This window comes from Manacus vitellinus, unplaced genomic scaffold, assembly GCF_001715985.3.
Source record: "Manacus vitellinus isolate BGI_N305 unplaced genomic scaffold, ASM171598v3 scaffold_2_pilon, whole genome shotgun sequence".
NCBI classification, from domain to species: domain Eukaryota; kingdom Metazoa; phylum Chordata; class Aves; order Passeriformes; family Pipridae; genus Manacus; species Manacus vitellinus.
In genome coordinates, this window is record NW_021940208.1 from 14,675,658 (window position 1) to 14,696,150 (window position 20,493).

Below are 20,493 nucleotides of genomic sequence, written 5' to 3' on the forward strand. Positions count from 1 at the left end.
CCCCCATTTTACATGGCATAGTGGGATATTGTAATAGACATCCCCATGGAAGTTAAGCACACTGAATTGGTGTAGGGCTCTGCAGCACAGACATGTCAGTTCAGCAGAATCACCTTGTGTCCTTGACCACATAGATCCAGTTATACTAATGCCCATCCTGGTGGTACCTCAGAGATTGATGTGTTCTGCAGTGTATTAAGTATATATATATATATAGCATAATAATACAGTGTATTATGCACTATGTAAGTCCTCTACTAGGCCCAGCACAGCAGAAAATCTCAAAATGCATCCAGCACACAGAAAAGATGAATCACCTTATAAAATCCACCTAATGCTTTTGACAAAAGTCTGTTCTCAGCCTCTTTTCCTATCATCGCAGTTCATGATGGGAGGGAGAGATAGCATGAGGGGCTGGGCCACTCTTCCCCTTCCCAGAAGGGATCCCTGAGGGAAGCTGCTGGCAGGAGTCTCTCAGTCTTCCTGTGCTGCAAAGACAGTAAGAGCCCTGATCCAGAAGAGGTGTAAGCAGGATCCTGACTCTGCAGCTTGGCACTCACTGGAGCATGAGTCCTGGGCCCCGGCCAACAACACCTACAGCACATGGACTGAGCTTGGGTCCTAAATCCTGTGTCCTTGTACTGGAACTGGGGATATTGAGAACAATACAAATAATGTGGAATTTCAATGGACCGTAAAAAATTACCCCCCAGCATTAGGAAAAACAACATACTCATTTAGCCACCCTATTATCAGTAAGCCAAGGAAATGTGGTATTAAGGACACAAATACATAGTGCATTTAACACTGTTCAATAATGATGGAACAGAAGAAACCTGCCCTCTTCAAAGATTTGCTATGCCCTTTTGTCTTTTGCAGCACTGAATAGGAAGACTGTCTCAGCAATTCATACTCCAGCAGCACATCAGTATGCTCAGTTATAACACGTTTTGGTCTCACAGAAGATCTTACAGGACAGCTTATTAGAGAAGTAATCTGTTATGGATATGATATTAAAATATATTTGTAATCTTAGGATCCTAACCAGTACATGATAACTTATTTTAGTACAGCTCTTACACTACATTTAGTGCCCCAATAGATAGTGAAGGCTGATTGCCTGGAAAAAACAAAACTATTGCACAATTGCACATTTTCAGGTGAACTTTTTTTAAGGGGACATGGTAGCATACATCTTTATCAGATCATCACTGGTGACTTGAGGAGAACTTAGAGCTAGATCCAAAGAGAGCGTAGGTGGACAGACCTCCCAGGAAATCAGTGAAGGACTTCTTGTTCATCACAGATGATCCGCCTCAGTGATACCACACTCAATTTTATTGTGTTCTGCTGCTTTATCATTTTGTTCTGTTTCTTTGGAAAGAACTGCCATAACTTGGCTGTGAAGTGAGTGAGAAAGCAGGTGTTAAGTTCAGTATGTAAGGAAAGTCTCAGAGACTTTTCTTTCCTTGACCAGGTGTGAAGGTCTGCAGGTCTACTTCTCTAGCCTCTTTTTCTTGGACATATTGCAATTCATAACACACAAGAAAGAATTCAGCTGCAAGTTTCAGCAAGTTTTAAACATTGCTAAGTGGGTTTTCTGTTAATTTCCCATCATATTTTCACACTGTAACAGGATTTTCTTTTTTATTGTAACACATTATTGCACACTCCATGCTCGTAATTACCTAATATTTCCATGCTCTATAGATTTCTCTTGATTGTTAATACTAAAAGGCTTATTAATATCCTCTCTATCAGCTTATGGTCTCCACATATACCTAAATGGTTGGCAAACTTAGCATAGGATAAATGTCACTTTTAAAATATGTTACAAACAGAGTAAAGTGGAGGTTAAAAAAATAGAGATTAGAGTGTTGAGTAAATGTCATGACTGCACGAATCAATTGAAAATGAGCATTCTTGCTATCCTTAGCTGGGATGAAAAGAGATTTCTCCTCCCCCAAGTCCAGTCCCAGAGGAGTACAATCAGGATGGTACTAATGAGCAGAAAACTCACAAGGTAGGGGTGATGTTTCCTTCAGAAACACTATATGCATTGGTGCCCTCAGCCCCCTACGGACCTAAAATCTGTTATTGTTCCTCTTGGGAGGTCCGTTTACACTTAACACACATCTGGCTTAATTAGGATGACAGCTGCTGCAGGTACTATTGGACAAGGTCCAGGCATCAGAGTGCATTAGCATTTGTTTAATGGTTTAACCTTTCATAATCTGATCTCCACTGCGTAAATGAACCAGAGAGATATCTTTTATTACTTGTTAATGTGTGTTGTGTGTGTATTCACATACTCACACAAACATGCAAGCAATCCACATCAAATGTGTCCCACCATGCACTGAAAATCAAAATCTTTTCCGAATGTAAACTTCTGATTAAAATAAATGCAGCTCCAAATACAGCAAAAACAAATATGGTTAACAGTGAAGACTGCAGCAATTACACCGTATGTAAAGACAGAAGAAAATTCAATTACTTCCGTGTACAGAAAGTTACCACCACATTCTCACAACCAGATTTTGTATACCTATGGTTTTCATGTTTTAATTAAAAAGAAACAAACCAGGACAGAGAAAAAGAGATTATAGTTTTTGCTGTCTACGTAAATGAAGCCAACATAGGAGGTGGTCCAGCACAGACTCATGTTTGGCAATAAAGCTCATGTTCTTAATATTTTAAAATAGATCCAATGAACAAAATAGGCCTGATTCTTCCCCTATTAAAAGCAGAGTAATTCATTCAAAGTCACTGGAAATAATCTGGTTTTACACTTGGGTACCTGAGGGAAGAATATGGCTCAAATGATTAGGCATGTGCTTTGTTTTCCCAAGAGAACCCTTTCCACGTATCCATTGAAAGCATTTTTTTCACTTTTAAATATTCTTTTATGTCTAGTTGGCTTCTTTCCACAGTAAATCCCTGTAAAAATAGCCTTTGGCAAGGCAGCCAACTTCAGCACAAGCCCAAACCTTATTGTATCATTGAAAGCAAAACCAAATCCAAAGGCACCTTTCCAACACCAGCCAGCTTTCTTTATACACTGCTCATTTACCTGACAAATTATTTTTCACCATTCTACTGACTCCCAGACTACAATAGTCCACATGTTTGGAGACTTTGAATATCAAAACAAAGAAAATCTTTGTATAGTGAAGAATCCCATTGAAATATTAATAAACTAAGCCCTTCCGGATGTTCTCTTTCAGTGTATGCTCTTGCCATGGCCTTAGCATGCATCAGATCTTCTCTGTGGTTTGGTCCAGACAGAGGAGAGCAGCCTTCTGCACTTGCCATGTAATGAGATATTTCTTTGGCTGAGGTACTGCAGTTTTGTGCTGCATTGCTGAGGAGCAGAGCTTTCATCTCTGATCCAAAACCTATACCAGGGCTGGACCCTCATTTTAAGAGATGTGTTTCAATTTTTTTGCCCATGTGGGACATTTTGTCATTGCCTGTCCTCTGTGGGACTCTGTCAGGTTGTAATATATCTTGGTGAAGCAGCTCAGGGTACCAATACCACACAATAGGGAGTGCATGTGGAAACGTGGTTAGAAATAGTCAGTATATTAACATATTTGACTATTTAAGGGCAAAAACATAGAAACCACATTCTCCAATGTTGTGCATAGTACATTTTCACACTCTAATTCCCTTTTAGTAGAGAATTTTCTTCTCTGTTTAAGGGAGCAAATTTCTACATGAGCAGCATAAACAAAACTTAAATGAGAATATTGTGGGTATTGACTGGATCAGGGTTTAAGACCCATTACACAGCTGATGTCCAGGCATTTTTGGTGCTTATAGCACTTGTTATTTCATGTGTAAACTCTCCTAAGCCATTTCTAAATCATGCAGTAGAGTTTGGTATACAGACTCTTATACTAGCAGAGTAATGGCTGTGCTGGAAAATCCACTCAGAGGCACAAGACCCATGAGGACTTAATGTAAGATGTATCGTGATGTACCCTTGCTCAATTCCAGCAAGTGTCACACATTTAAGTTCTAGGGGAGGGGTGGGAAAAGAACCAATGTAGCATGAGGCAAAAAAAGAGAGAGTGACTTGAAGTACTGGGGCCTTGCACCTTTTGGGAAAAGCTAAAAGATTTAAAAAAATGCAGTAGCCTTTTTTTTTTTTTCTGATCACACAAGTCTTGTCAAAGTCTTCTCTTACTTGAGGAAAATAGACACAGGATTTTTCCTGCTCACACCTTCAGAAAGTTCTGTGCTGGAAGTAATACAGTACTGCTGCATAATGTAGTTTCCTATAAAATTTAGCATCCTTTTTGATGGCATACTTGAAAAAATTTTTCAGGAATCTTTTTGCCTCTGTTAAATGATGCCCAGTTCCACACGAAATATAATTACTTTAGGACTGATCATGGTCTCCTGCTGAACCTGTCAGCTAGTACGACAACCTAAAATTAAGTTTGCAGAGATAGAAGTAAAAAGCTGTTGCTGAATGTTAAGAAAAAAAAGAAACAGAAACAAATAAATAAATAAAACAAAAGACCAAAACAAACAAAAATCCCAAAAAATCCCCCAAACAAACAAACAAACAAACAAACAAAACAAAACAAAAAAAAAAAAAAGGAAAAGGAAAAGAGAGCTGGATGGCATGGTTTGGTAATATTGGGTCTCCACAGCTTTGTGTTCAAGAGGAGTTCTGAAGGAAATTGATTTAAATGCTTAAAATCAGCTACACACTTAAATACTTTGCTGAATTGCTGCCTCACCCCAGAGAAAAAAAATAGCTCACTCTAATCTCATTGGTATCAGATTTCCATTCCCAGCCTCCCTGAAAAATCAATTTACAGAATGAAAATTAATCCCTACTCCAAATGTGACCAAAAATGTTTTAATTTCTGAATAAAGTTTGCTTTTAAGAAGATAAAATCCAACTACGCCATGAGGCAGACAAAGTATCATCTTACAATATACCTCTATTTCTGATTGCTTACCTTGGTTTGTGTTTCTGAATGATTTATGGAAGGAGTTTCTGGAGGAGTTCTGTACCCTCTGTCTCCTAATATGTACTATTGTGTGCATTTACTGCAATTATTAACAGCGACAACATTTCTTAGGTGGTTTTTAAAAGGGAAATGAATCGTTTCCTAATATTTGCAAGTGGAGAAATAGTGGTACAGAGAGCTGAAAATAGTGTGACTAAGAGCCATGGCTGGTAGATGAAGGCAGGAGACAGAAACAGTAATCATGAAACCAGGTCCAGTGTTGGAAGCACACTGTCTTTCATCAGAAGTCCTGGAAACCACAACGAGATGTCATTAACTTCAGGTGGTTATATATTTTGCAAAGGAAATGCACCACATCAGGATAAATGTTCTATGTCTTTGCCATCATACTAACACCTTGATTTTGTGTGCAAAATCTTTTCTTTCTTCTGATGGAGGCCAGTCATTCTGGAGAGCACACAATGGCTGGGGGCACCATGAGGGACTGAATCACTTCAGCAGCTTACTCCATTCAGTGTGGGGAAACACAGAAATCCATGAAGGGTATTCTTCCACTTTATGACAACAATTGTAAAGCTGTTTCAAGTGTCCTTCCAAAATAATCTCAACTGTGACCATAAAAACAAGTCTATGGCATAACTGAACATTTTTTCAGTTGCAGAATTGAATCTTGTTTCTCTTCTTAAAGTCATGACTTTGACTGTGGGCTAACAACTTCAAAAGAGTGACTAAATTCAGGTAGAAAGTTATATGAAATAAAAAAAAAAGAGAAATAATGGTCAAAAAACTGGGTGTGTGCTGCAATGAGAAGAAAGAATTGAAAATTATCCCAGAGTTTAAAGACTTGCAAAACAAAAAGGATTATGGCATTTTGAGAAGTACCTTCTGGAGAGAAAGGATGCATTTAAGCGACACAAAGTTACAGTTCTTGTAAACACTTTTCCAGTGAAACATTTTTCTCTGTTAATGTTGCTCATTGGCTGCCTCAGTGACCAAGAGCGAGAGTCCTGGACAGTTGGTGTAAAGCAGATTATAGACGCTCCTCATTTTTGAAATGGAAACCAGATGAAAAGTTTGAACATTGCAGTCATGGACTGGCTCTCTGCAAATATTTAAAATATTGCACTAAATATCTCTAAGGGAAAGTTAAAAATGATGATACTCTGCACTGAAGAAAAATTACATTAAGTGTTTCCTGTTATTAAAATCACTCTGTATGACAGTGAGATTACAATAAAAATGCAGTTCCAGTATTAGAAGGGTATGAGATCTAGTAATTTTTGCACAGAAACAGCATGTGCCTGTAAGTCAAATTCAGTTACAACAGTTTGACACCTGCCTGATCACTATGGTCTTAGTCACGAAATATTATCTATCTAACCAGCACATCTTTGGAGAAAAAAACACAACATTAAATTTTTCTATTACATAGTGGTTCTTTTATTGGAAGGGTGAAGGGATTCAGATGTCTGCTGACTTTACGGGCAAAGCTGCTGCAAAGAGGAAGGATCTGGACAAATCCCTCAGCTAACGCCCCATGTCAGTGCCATCCCATGGGCAAATCTCCTTGGTGGCATCTGCTGACAATCTCAGGGTGAAACAAAATTACTGAAAAGAAAGAATTTTAAACTCCATAGTGTTTAAGTAAAAGAAAAACAAATTATTTATTTCCTCTGAGAAGTAATTTTAGGCTTTGGGCTATTCCACTACTGAACTTAACTGGTTTCACTTCACCAAGATAAACCACTAAGCTTTAGACAAGTGATAAATTAGGTGTGCTTATACGCTGCCTCAGTCTACCACAGTGACATGAGATCTTGGATGGTTCTTTCCACAACCCACACTGCTATTTCTAAATTATAAACTAAGGGAAGCAGTCCTCAAAAGGCTGCCTTTCCCCATCAAATCTATAGGTCTGATTGGGCAAAGCAAGGATGAGTAGGAGATGGGATTTTAAGATGGTGGAAGGTTGAAATTCCTGCTCCTATTTCCCATTTTTACCTTCAATGAAAAAGCTTCATGGAGAAAGCTTCTTACCACATGAAGGCTACCATGTTTTATAGCTGACTCTCCTGCAAGAGCAACAGGCTTGCTGGGGCAGTCCTGCTCTCCCTCTGCCCATCCCCAGCAGCTGGCACAAGGAGGATTGTGGGGGGACCTGATTCTTTGCAATTGAGCTATCACTACGCACTTTAGTTAAGTAACAATTTTTTGTTTAGGGAATCATTTTATGAGTGCTGTTCTTGAGATATGATGCTTTCTTTGTCTAAATAGGCAATGGCAACTTCTCTTGCTCTGGACCTCTGACTGTTACTGTGGTTCCAATTTCTCAGTGCTTCAGAGCAAAAATTACCATCAACAGAAAAAAAAATAGGAGACATGCTTCTGTTTGTCATGAAACATGGCCACAGTTAAATACAAACCCGAGAATTCAATTCCCTCCAATTTAAAGGTGAAGTTTAGGAAAATAATTATATAGGTGCTCAAAAGAGAAAAAAAAGAAACCAAACAAAAACCTCAACTAAAATAAAACAAAACACTTCAAATATCTGTAAAGTTATGTGGTTAGCTGACCTCAGCTTTTTGTTTTGTTTTGGTCTTTCCTCCTGCGTTGGAGGAGAGCACAACATGTGGTGGAATGAAGTCTCCTGATCTCTTCATTGCACTGGAAAGCTACAGCTTCTGTATGTTGAGTCATGCCCTGAGCCTAAACCTGTGTAGCTTGTTCAGCAAAAAGGGAAAACATGATGGCAGCTGCAGAACATTTGATTCACTGAGGCCTACTGTGACACAGGCCAAAAGGCTACAGTGAAAAAACAACAGAACATTCTTATTTTACCATTTTCTTCCTAATCTTAAAATACATGTATATATTCATTCATGTCTTTCTATGTTGTTAGACAGGAATTTTTAAGAGGGATACAGGGAGTTTTATTATCCTCTAAGATTTCCATTGAAGCATAATTTGAACACAAACATCTGTGTTGTTGGAACTAGTCTTTTCCTACAGATAGTAGTTCTGCAATTGACTTTACAAAGCCAGCAATTACGAGACAAACACTATGCAACTCTCATTTAGGTAAAAAGCAACATGCTTCCTATGCCATTGCCTATTATTAGAGAGGAAGCACACAGTTTCAAGTCTGTTGAATTTGAGCAATATTTCTAGGACTAGTATATCTCATCAGTTCCTCAAAGAGGAGTTAAAAAAATGTGGAAGATGGAACAAAAGATACAAAATCTTGCTCTTTCCCAGAAGGTCTTTTCCTTCCTCTTTTGTTTTGCCAGCATTACATATTTTCTCACCTGCCATGGGGGATAAAATCTAGTCTTATGCAGTTACTTAACACATTAGACTTCATGACAGTAAAAATAATGCATTTAAATGTGATATTTGTGACTATGTGCCCAGCATAAAAAAAAAATCACTTCCTTAAATTCAATTTAGGCCTAAGGGATTCCAAATGCAATTATGGTGTTGACTGGATTAGTACAATTGCTTAAAAATGCAAGGATATTTCATCAGCTATTCCTGAGGCTTGTAGGTTGTAGACCCAGAGAAACTGTCCATGGAAATAAGGACAGGATGTGAAAAGCTGGTTCAGTTATATCCAATGATAAAGGTAATCAAAAGTGTTAAATACTGAAAACGCAAAACAGTCTGTTGTAGTCATCAGTTGAAGCAAACTGATAAAAACTTGAAGAGAAGTGATGTAGCAAATGGGAGATGCACATTTTGCTTTAGATAAGTTATACAAAAATGCAGAGAATTTTGGATGTGGTATGAAAAGATTCAAGCATGCCTATCATATGACTTTTGCCTTTTGTAGCTGAGTATACATACAAGCAAGAACAGAAAGTATGTACATATTTCTGGTGATGCTAAGTTTTCTGTGGACAAAAAAGAGAGCTCAAAATGTAAAATGAATACTTATATGAATATTTATAAAATATGAAATTAATAATTCACTGAGCATCAGCTAAACTTATGACTACTAATATTTCTGAAAAGGTATTAGTTACTGGTATTGTACTTAATGTATAAAATACAAAACATGCAGTGTGCCAACAGTTATCTTCTTGTAAAAGCACGTGTTTTCAAAATGCAGGTAGAAACTGCTGTACTACAAATAAAACTGGAGTAGGACAGATTAAATAGCATGAGAATAGTCCATATATTCTACTTTAAAAAGCAAAACCAATAGACACAATAATATTTAATTGACAAATAAGAGTAATTTAATGCCTTCTGAGATTCTTCTCACAGATTCTATTATGAAAGTATTTTTTTATTTAAACAAAAACCAAGTTGTCCGAAATATGATAGGTGTGGAAAAGAAAAGAATCTAGGCATTTTGGTGAGGAAGGGTTTCTCTAGGTTAAATTAGTCATAACTTGTTCTTGGAAAAACATACAAAGAAAGGATAAGTCAAATTCTTCTGTAATATGCATGTAGACAAGAACTGCATTTGAAGATTAATTATCTCATTATTTTGCTAATATGCTGTAATTAAGTGAGCTATAGCACAGAAATTACTAAATGTGGGATTACTATTCCAGATTTGAACTAGCTTGTATCTCAGAAATGTTCTTCACTACACCTCAGCTTTAGGACATAATCATAATTAAATTACCACTTTATTTGATGCAGCTGTTTCATAAATTTGCACTTCAAAATAGTTCCATCAGTCACCATGTCATTTCCTGTGTTTTTTAATTATTGGCTGGTAAAAAAATTAAACCCAAGTAGTTTAACAATAGCACAGTAGCTTTTCCTTACACTCAAATTAGGCCTAAGGGATTCTGAGTGCAATTATGGTGTTGACGGGATTAGTTCAATTGGTTAAAAATACAAGGTTATTTCATCAGCTATTCCTGAGGCTTGTGGATTATGCCCAAGAAAATGAGGATTTAATTTCATCTGAATTATTTCCATTATTTCTAAAAAAACCCCATAGACACAGAAAGAAGCTTGGTAGTTATACCAGGACTGAGAAGACAGAACTGAATGAATGAATGGGATTTTTACCATTACCTTCCAAAAAGTCAGGCTTTCAGCCTAATCTACACTTCTAATGTAAGAAACACATGACATTAGCTTTTTAGGGTGTTCATATTTACTTCAGATATGCTCTAAATAGAATTTGTGTATTTTTTCTTACATTCCAGTTTCCAGTATTCAGTATTCATCATTACTTGTGAAACACAGAATTCTCTGTAAAAGCTGGATACCAAGCCTGCTTGAACTTTTGCCTTTTGTAGAGGTTGCATTTAAAGGGACATAACACCATGGCAGTTTGCCACAGACCACTGCTCCTGTAGTACAGTCAGGTACGGGCAGCTGTGCTTGTCTGGTATTTTAATACCTGACTGCTTCAAGTCAGATGTCATTCCAGAGCTATTACCATTACTCAGAAATAGCTGGAATGATAGCTGTAGGCAGTCTACCATTTTCAGGAGAGATATTGGTTTCTTGGTAGTCCTGAAATGTGCAAAGCCGCACTGTAGTATTTCTTTTAGACATGATTTCAATTAGAGGACATGGTTATCAGTCCCTATTGGCATTCTTTATAATAATCTGCTGTATGCTAATATGCAATATCATTAAAGTGACATTATTATTCATGAATACATTTGGAAAATCTCATTCATCATACATCCCTTAGAAAAACTAAAATAACAAATATAAGCAAGATCATTCATCTTTCTGGGATGTCACAAATTGGAAGCATCATGACTAACCACAGTACTTTGCTTATGAAAACATTTATTTTCATTCTTATATTTTGTGGATTTTGAACCTTTTGAATGCAGTGGACAGAATGTTGCCTCAAACTACCAGAATATATTGTGGATCTTCTTTACCATTCTCCTGAGGCAACAAACATCCTATCAAAACTGCAGGTGGGGAAGCCCTCTTTCCACAGGAAAATGATTCAGGATGTTTCTACTGAAGGATTTCTACCTTATAAACTCTATAACATCTTGGTATCATCCAAAGGTCACTCAAATGGAGCAGAATACGTACAGTTGTAACAAGTAGGACAGTGATACTAAGAGACGCTTCACAGCTATGGAATACAAGGATAAACTACCCAAGCTATAAGAAAACATTCCTGTATACAAGGGGAAAAAAGAATAAATCATATTTTGAGTTTGGTGAGACCTTAATTAAAACCTGTGGGAAATATAGGCAATAACAATGGACCCTTTTAAAGAAATCTGACTTTTAAGGAAATTTTATTAGAGAAAATAATTGTAAAACTTAAATCTTCAGTGGTTATCAATCATCATAGCTCAATCTATTTGAGTGTCACTATCCCAATATGCATCAATTGTGACTCTGACCTTTCAGTGGTTAGGTACCAGTCTGATAAAGTGAGATAATGAAGTACTCAAACAGATATGTACCATCTAGAAGGTAATATGCAGCTTCAGATAAAATCATGTTATTCGTGGATAGATATAGGAGGTTCTTCATGTATTTTATTGCCAGAAAACTGACAATAAACATGGTAAAGCACATGCAGAAAGACTAACTTTTAGTCCTTTGAAGATGTCAACATATAAATATATAAAACTTACAAAAACTACATTATAAAACCTTTTGTATTTCTTGAACAGCTAAAATTAATTCTCTTATTACAACTGTGAAAATCCTCTTTCACAAAAAGTAAAAGTAAGTAGCAGGCATCAGTAAACCTGGCTCAGCGGGATTTCAGTGTGCAAATCTCCATCTTAACATTATTTTTTTATCTAGCTACAATAGGATCGCTTCTGAACACTATTGCATTTTTTGAGCAATACAGTTGCATATTGGTACATGGATTTCACAGATTAGGTATCTCTTTTAGAATAAATTAAAACTCTTCCAAATATGGAATATAATATTTTACTTTATCACCACTTTTTTCCTCTCCTCCCAAAAGAGGAAATAAATCCTATTAACAAGAGCTTGCATCTATAGTAATCTGTGATTGCATGCTTATGTCCATGAACAGAAAATTGGTCTCAGTGATATGACCACCAAATCTGTTATATTCAGATTCCAGATCACAACTGGTGCTGATTAATTAATTTCTATACCTCTATAATAGATGTTACTCTGTTAATTCTGTGCATTCAATAAAAGAGGTGATGCAAAGCATGATAAAGTATGCTGGAAAAGTGAAAAAATGCAATGGCAATAGTTATAAAAGGTGCACTGTAATATAGTGGATGCAATTAATACACTTGATATTATCTATAAAAAAACTGATCCTGTTCTCACCAGGGAAGCAGGCTGTGCTGTATGCTTGATCTATGGAGGCCCTCTGCATTTTAATGTGACCAGACTAAATTATTTCCCCTGCATCTATTTAAAATGTGCCCAAATGATGTCATTTCAGGGTAGACAGCTTGTATTAAGACAAAGAAATACAGGAGGAATGCTGAAAAATATTAGTCTCATGTATATAAGCACATTCCATAATGTTCAGCATGTAAAGCTTTTTGATTTTCTTTCCCATAGTCAAAATAACATGGCAAGATACACAGCTCCTAATTTCTTCTTCTTAATTATGTTCTACATGTGTAATATGGTAGTTAGTGGTTAGCGGTGAAAAAAATATTTATCTCTAAAAAACATTCCTAGGTTATCGTCTTTATCATCCCCAAAATAAGGAAGTTGGGAGGGGGAATATTCAATGGATATATTACAGTGTTATGTTTTTCTGTCTGTTAAGTATTTTTGATACTTATGTGTCAGTTTTCTAAGATGATGAGCAGGCAAAGTCATTTGTCTTCCATGTCTCAAAGGACACAACAGCATGATGAATCAGCCCATTAAGCCTCAGTGGTGCACATGTTGCCTTTTATCCTTTTCTACCTCTGATGAACCGTGTGCTGATGAAAATCAAAACATGTAAGTGTGTGTAAGAATGGTGAAAACTTGTTAGATGTTGAAATTACAGCAGAAAAAAACATTCAAAAAGATTCAGCAGCCTGCAGTGGCTGACATCCCTGTTCAGATATTACACCATACAAGCCGTGGCCACATCCTGCAGTCCGTGGGATCCCTGCCCTTGTCTGAGGAGGGATTAGAAGATGTAAAAGCCCTTTTACTTTCTTCTAAGCAAATTCAGACTCACCAGGCCTGTAATTGGGCCCAGTGTAAGGACTTGTGCTCCTGCCAATCCCATGTTGCCATATGTCCCCCTTTCCGAGCTGTCCCATGTTGCCATCTGTCCCCACGCCAGCCTGGCCAGTCAGGGCCATCTGTTTCTGCCTGTTCCATCCCATGGGGCCAGCTGTCTCACCCCTTTCCAGGCTGGTGCAGCCACACACCTTGTCTGGAGGTACAAATTCCTACCAGTCATGGATAAATATCTGCTAAAAGGGACAGAAAGCATGAGCAACAGCCTAAAAAAAATCAATTTGTTCTCTCTACATTTCTTAATTGGTCTCTAGTAGAAGCTTCACCATGAAAAGTTTTTTGCAAATCCTCATAAGTTCCAGCACTGACATTTTATTGAAACTCATTCCAAGTGGTGGAATTGGTACTGGGAGACAGTGGGAGCTGATTTTGCAATGTGCAAAAATCACATTACAAAACCTGTTACTGTGGTGCCAGGTAGGAGCTCATCTGGGAACACAAGTTTACAAATCTGTTCCTGTACCTTCATAAGAGCCTAACTTTGAGCCTTCAGAATTATTAAGCTTATCTCCAATGCAGTACCATTAAGGTGGTGGCACACAGGGAAATAAACCCATCTACTCCCCAGCTTTTTGGAAAGTGTCAGTCTACAAAACTATATTTAACCAAATCAGTGGAAAAAATGGAAATGCTTTTGAATTCCTATGAAAAAGCCATCTCCTTGGTCACTGTGGGCTGTTAGTTCTATCTAGATGAGGGACATGGGGAGAATTTTCCACTTTACAGTCACATATTCTCACATTCCTGCTCCCTACTGGGACAAAACACAGGCATGCACCAGCTGTCCATTCTTCTTCCCTCCTATCTTCCCACAACCTGGTTTTCACAGTTAAGAAAACTGGAGGTGTGGACTGGACATGAGCCATCATTTTTCCTAGCAGGTAAGTCTAGACATAGCTTATAATACCCTTCATACCAGTTCTCTTCCCTCATTTCCAATCTGTAGCAAATTTTTACTTACTTATATTGAAATCAGTATTTTTAAGTGTTCCAATTTGATTGATGCCATGGAGAAATCAGTGTCATTATTGCTGCAAAATATTTAGGGAGGGATTGTTTCAACATTCTGGCTGTTTATCCAATAAAATATTTTCCATGAAACAGTGGAGGTTAAAATATGAGATTTGAAATCCCATATGCATTGACGTAGATGCTATAACTTCTGCTGGTTTGAGTAGGGCCACAAAGCCACCCTGTGGTGAATATTCTGCTCAGTTTCTCTCTCTACATGTCTAATCTATTTAGGTGCTTCTGAAGTTAGCAACAATATTATCCTGGTACTAAATATGTGAACAGCAATCTGATGCGAGTTGGAATGTTTTATTTCATTGGAGAATAGTGTCTTATTAAATCAAAGACACAAATAAATCTTTTTCTCCACTATTTTCATGAGGTTCAGGTTAGATATCTCTGGTTTAGCTCACAGCTGTATATTTTCTCTGGGCTCTGCAGTAAAGGTCTTGGGTGGTTGTCAGAGATTATTTTGGCTTAAAAAAAGCACAAAGAATTTTAAAATGATTTCACAATATGTAATAAGGAATGATAAGTTGCACTGACAAAATAAAATTTGTATTTTAAACATTAGCACCACATGTTGTTAATCTTAAAAAGAAATTTATTCTTTAGCAGAAAATCTGACTATATTATGTACACCTCAAAGTATTATCTTGTTGCCTTTTTAAAAGATTGCTGATGAATATTGGAATATGGCTTCATATAAAGTTACAGTCATGATAAATGTGATATTCTACTGAAAGCACTGTCTGACCCCAGACGGCAAAAAGAGCAAAATTAAGAAGGAATTGTGTGTGCAGCAGGATCTTATGTTACTACTTACTCCAGTAAGGGGCAGTTACAACTGAGATACTTCGGGTGAATGCAGGGTGAGAGAATAACTCACTAGACCAAATGCTGTTCGTAAGCCTCTGGTCAAAGTCTGAACTCAGTTGAAGTTGGAGCCATTCTGTTTGACAGCATAGGAGAGATCTGGCATCATTTGCCCCAGAGATGGGAATCCACAGTACCAGCTATGGCTGCTCATGGTCCCTGGCATGGCAACTAAACATAAATTACGTACGAAATGTGGCAAAGTTGGTGTCCTGGTGATGAGTTTAGTGACACCAACCCAGTGCATTGGCGGCTTTTGCATCAGAAAGCCAAACCAGAGCAAAAGCCATTGTTTCCATAATTTCCTTACTGTGCACAGGCAGCGCTCCTGGGGGTCAGGATACAGGGAGCGTATGCTGTCTGTCCACTGCACTGGCAGCAGACTGCACAGCCACAGTGAGATAGAGTTACCCACCAAAGAGTCTATGGTAGGTTTTGATAACACATGAACAGATGCTCTCAGGCCCTACCCAATGCTTGTGCAGTTCCAGAGAAGAGTGTCAAAAGGGAGGAAAAGGGGAAAGAAAATCCCAAGATGTAGTAGAGGTACATTATCAGTCATTCTGCTATTATGAAAATGAACAGCAGGTAGTCCATTAAGCCCAGCCTTTTCACTGAACAATTGGAGGTCTGATAGCCATTAGAAGCAGGTCATATTTTATAGTAGTTGACTCCCTCAACTCTTTCTCCTATAGTACATTTAAATGATTCTTTGGCAAGTGAATCAGCTTTGTTTCTCCTGCACAGGTCTGGGAGAGGGGATAAAGAAAGGCATTTATTTTTGCAGAACTGGATCTCTTGTCACCCACTCCCCTATGAAACTCAACTACTATCTGCTAAGCCAAAATGAACTTTAATAAATGAGCCGAACTCATTAGCTATGTGAAGCTCATGCTTACAGTCATAATGATTTTAAAATGTGTGGCTGCATCTTGAAGAAGAACAGAGCTTGACATAATTTCAGTTATCAAATACTGGTAATTGACACAGAGACAGGCTGTGCTTTACACTGGGTTATAATTAATCCACTTCAGTGACCTCAAAGGCTGCACTTCTGAGAAATCTACCACTTACGTTTTGATTCTTTGTCAACTACTTCAGCAGACATAAATTACAAATGAGGTACTAATGAAGTATTTCATCACCTGTTTACCTTCAGTGATCAGTTCCCTTACCCTAATTTACAGGAGGCACAATTTTTTTGAAGCTACTGTCAGCTGGAGCTGCCTTTTACTCTGAGCAGTTATAAATTAGCACATAGCTGTGCTTACTCTCACTGGCTCTTTGTTCTTGGTTTTAAAATACTACAGCATAGGAGGAAATTAGTTTATGTTTAGAAACAGAGGGATAAAAAGAGAAAAAATTGTAATTTTTTTCTTGTCTATTCTTTACTTTAAAAGCTCACTACATAGAAGGAAATTCCCCACTCATATAAATACACCAGATCTTACTGCAGTGGGTGTGACTGTGTCTATTTAAACCAGTGGGGCATTTGACTCATGTTGAGATTAAATCCTGTCATATTACCAATCCCTTGGAATGATCTTGTACATGTATGTGTCAAAGAGTCACCTCAGTATGCCACAGTATTGCCTCTGAAAACCTTATGCTATGCCTGCAATGCTCACATAACAGACCCTAATTTAAAATGGCAGGGCTCGATTCACACATGCAGACTGAAAAATACAGTGTAAGGGATAATTTGAGGGATGAGTAAGCAACAATTTTACTTTCAGAGGCTGGTAGGTGAGACTAAGCCATATTGTTTTGACCTGGTGCTCTAATGACTGTGGGCTGCTCCCAGTCTGCCCCCATTCCTGCCAGTGCCTCCCCTCAGTCCCTGCCCATGGGCTCTGCACCATTCTCCTCCATGATGGAGGGACCTCTTTTCTTTCTTATGCACTGATGCTTTTACACCCATCTGTTCCTCCCAGCAACCTGATCAGTTTTCTTCCACTTCTTCCTGCTGACAACAGTGGTTCTCCTGCTCTACATTAGTGTCTCCGCCATCCTGTCCTTTTCTGGTGCTACTGTGTGGCCCACTGTATCTTTCAGCTCAACAAAGGCTAAGTATTTTCCATGTTTTTAATGTGAGTGCTCCATATTTTATCAACTCTTCTAGGTCAGGAAAAAATTAGGAAAGTTTTCTCATATTTTTCCAGACACCTAAGAGGAAGAGTGAAGAACTTTAATTATGGGAAAAGCTACATGTAATTTGTGAGTTCTGTTTGATTCTAGGCACTTCACATGAAAGCTGCTAATGGACTCACAGTTGGCTGGAGTTCAGGGCAGACTTACTTTTCAAGTCTGAACCAAACCAGGGAAGGTAGTATTCGACAGATCATCTGGATTTCGTTGAACGTTGAGGTGAAACAGAAGGTTGCGTGACAAATGAGAGTAGAACATATTTGTTTATTTTTTGACGAGGTCTTTAATTGGCTCCTTTAGGGAGTGAATTGAAGAAAAGAGACAGAGAAACAGACTCCCGTGTTCTGGAGAAAGAGGAAGCATGTAAAAGGTGGGGAGAGATGAAGGACCCTGGGCAATGCAGGGGCCTCCAAGACTGCCAGACATGAGGCAATGAAATGTACCTAAACATACAATTTTGTCTACACTTAAAAATTTCCTGTAGAAAATGAAGACACGAGTTATTGCTTACAGAAAATCATGATCTTATTCTTGTACTTCCACTGACAAACATCCTTGAAAAACCAAACTGCAAACCTACAGTACCCCATGACTGGAGCTAGAAAGAAAGTGTAATGGAGGTACCGCGGCATTCTTGGGCTCAGCACTGGTGCAGTGACCTCGGGCTGCCATACCACAGGGTCTCAGGGCTACCAGTGGAGAGCAAAGAGGCTGTGCCCAGGAGGCATCCCAAACAGCCTCTCAGCAGAGATGCTACTGCAGCCTCCAGGGACAAATGGCAGTTCCAAGCACAATGCCCGGCACGTAGGAGCCCAAATATATGTACTTGGATGATGGAAGACCATACGGATGTGTACAGACCACACGCCTTTAGAGTTTTCTCCTAAAATTATTTATGCATTCAGGTCCAGTTATAATAGAAAAACCATAGTGTAAGTTCCCACTGCACTGGTAAAATAATATTCTGAAATAATTTGTTTCTGGGTCAGTTTTGCTCTAGGTTTACAGACTGCAGTGCTGAGGGTAGGAAGGCACTTGAGAAAATTCTGCCAGAAGGCCACAAGCACTGAACCCTGGACACCTTTCCTCAGACATCTCCAAGGTGAAAACCTGTTACTGAGATTCATTGTCCTACATGACACAGGATCTGCTCCATGAACATTTCTCCATGGAAAATATGGGAAAATAAAAGGCTATGTTCGTCTTTTGAGTGTGCAGTTTCCTGGACCTCCCCACATCTCTCAAATCACCTCTCAGATTGCTCAAGACTGACCACACTTTGTGCAGTAAATATATGTATCTTGGGAAAAACAAAACCTGAAGCTCAAAGCGCCAGCAAGGCCCAACCTACTAAAAATTTCCATAGGTTTTCATAACCAATTACTTTTGTATACAAGGGGAAAAAGAGTTATTACTATAGCAACTATCACAATACATAATAGTGAACATTTTTTAAACAAGCTGTACTTCTTGCAGGTACAGACACATCATGATGACACATAATTTTTTCTTTTGCAGTTTTGCAATAGTTGTAAGCAGTATATAAAGGATCTAATACTTTGCTTTTCAATAGTGATAGGATACTGCATTTAGTAGTACTACCTTTTGTTAAAGAAAATTTTATTTAGAAAAGAAATTAATCACTTGGGTGGGGGAAACAACAATGGAAGTTAATTATAGAGACTTTTAAAGGTAATGAAAGAGGGAAACGGTAGAGCGGAGTGACTGTCCCTTTTTAAGGTGAGCAGGACTACAGAGTAGCTTAATAAACCTCTTCTATGAAGACAGGCTGAGAGAGTTGGCATTGTTCAGCCTGGAGAGGGGAAGGCTCTGGGGAGGCCTCATAGGAGCCTTCTGTTCCTAAAGGGGGCTACAAGAGAGCTGGAGAGGGACTTTGGACAAGGGCATGTAGTGATAGGACAAGGGGGAAGAGCTTTAAACTGAAAAAGGGCAGGTTTAGATTAGATATTAGGAAGACATTCTTTATTGTGAGGGTTGTGAGGCACTGAAACATGTTGCCCAGAGGAGATGTGAATGCTCCATTCCTGGAAGTGTTCAAGGCAAGGCTGGATGTGACTTTGAGCAAACTGGTCTAGCGGAAAGTGCCTCTGCCCATGGCAGGGCAGTTGAAACTAGATTATTTTATCATTATTCCTTTCAACACCAACCGTGATTTTGTTGGTCTTCAGCAATGCTGGTAACTACTGTCCACCATGCAGGATGCAAGTACAGCTCACTGCTGTGGGCAAAAAAAAGAGTTTCATCCATCATCCAGCTCATGTCACTGCAAAGGAAACTCCTTTTTCACAGATAACCCCAAATCAAGGCAGCAGTTGAGATGCAGCTGAAGTCTACCAGGATTTGCCATCTTCTTCATTCCTGCCATTGTGCTGCTACCTACAGGAAGACCAGAATGAGAAGAAGAAAATTACTGACCACAATAGATGAGCTATTATTTTGCTGCATTTTCATTCCATCCAGTGGCCACGGGCAGAAGGCAAACTCAGCCCACCTTGGTGAAGTTTGCCTCCCCTGTGGGCTGTTAGGCTGGGTTTTGAGCTTAACACTGGCAGATAAGACTAGTGCAGGCATGCAGGTGAAAACGGGGGATGGACTTTCTGTTGACGATGCAGAAGTGAAGCAGTTACAATACCCTTCTTATGCAGACAGAGATACAATGCTATCCTTTGATGCTCTGTAGCTTCTGGATTTACCTTGAAAGAGGGAATTGTAAGGGCTGTAGGGAAAGGAAAAGCAGGAAAGTCACTTAACTTGCCCTCACCCCCAAAGCCTGCCTCCATGCAACTAAAGCAGTTTGGGTAAATCCAAATTCATCCTTTCCCTGCCCAGCTCAAAATATTTGAAAATGCCAGAATTTCCTGAAAACATCTGTGTACCTTTCTTAGGATTCAAACTCATCAAAGAACTAAAGTCCGTGATCAATTGTATGCACATGCTCAAGTTCTCTGCTGAACTGAAGCCTAAATTTGTGCTTTGTGATTGTTACACAATTTCATTGTCAATCTAATTTTAAAAAACCCTATGAAAAGCAATAGAAAGCAGAAGACTGTGTGTCTGTTTCTATTTTAATAATTACATGCACTTAAAAAGTTTAATTACATAGTCATTAATTCCTGTTCACATAAAATCCTGGCTAGCTTATTTTTATGAAGTAATTTTTACTTTCCATAGTCCTGTAGATCACAAAACTGGCAAATGTACATTTGTTACAAATCAAGAATTATCTGAAAGGTAAATTTCATATTAATGGAA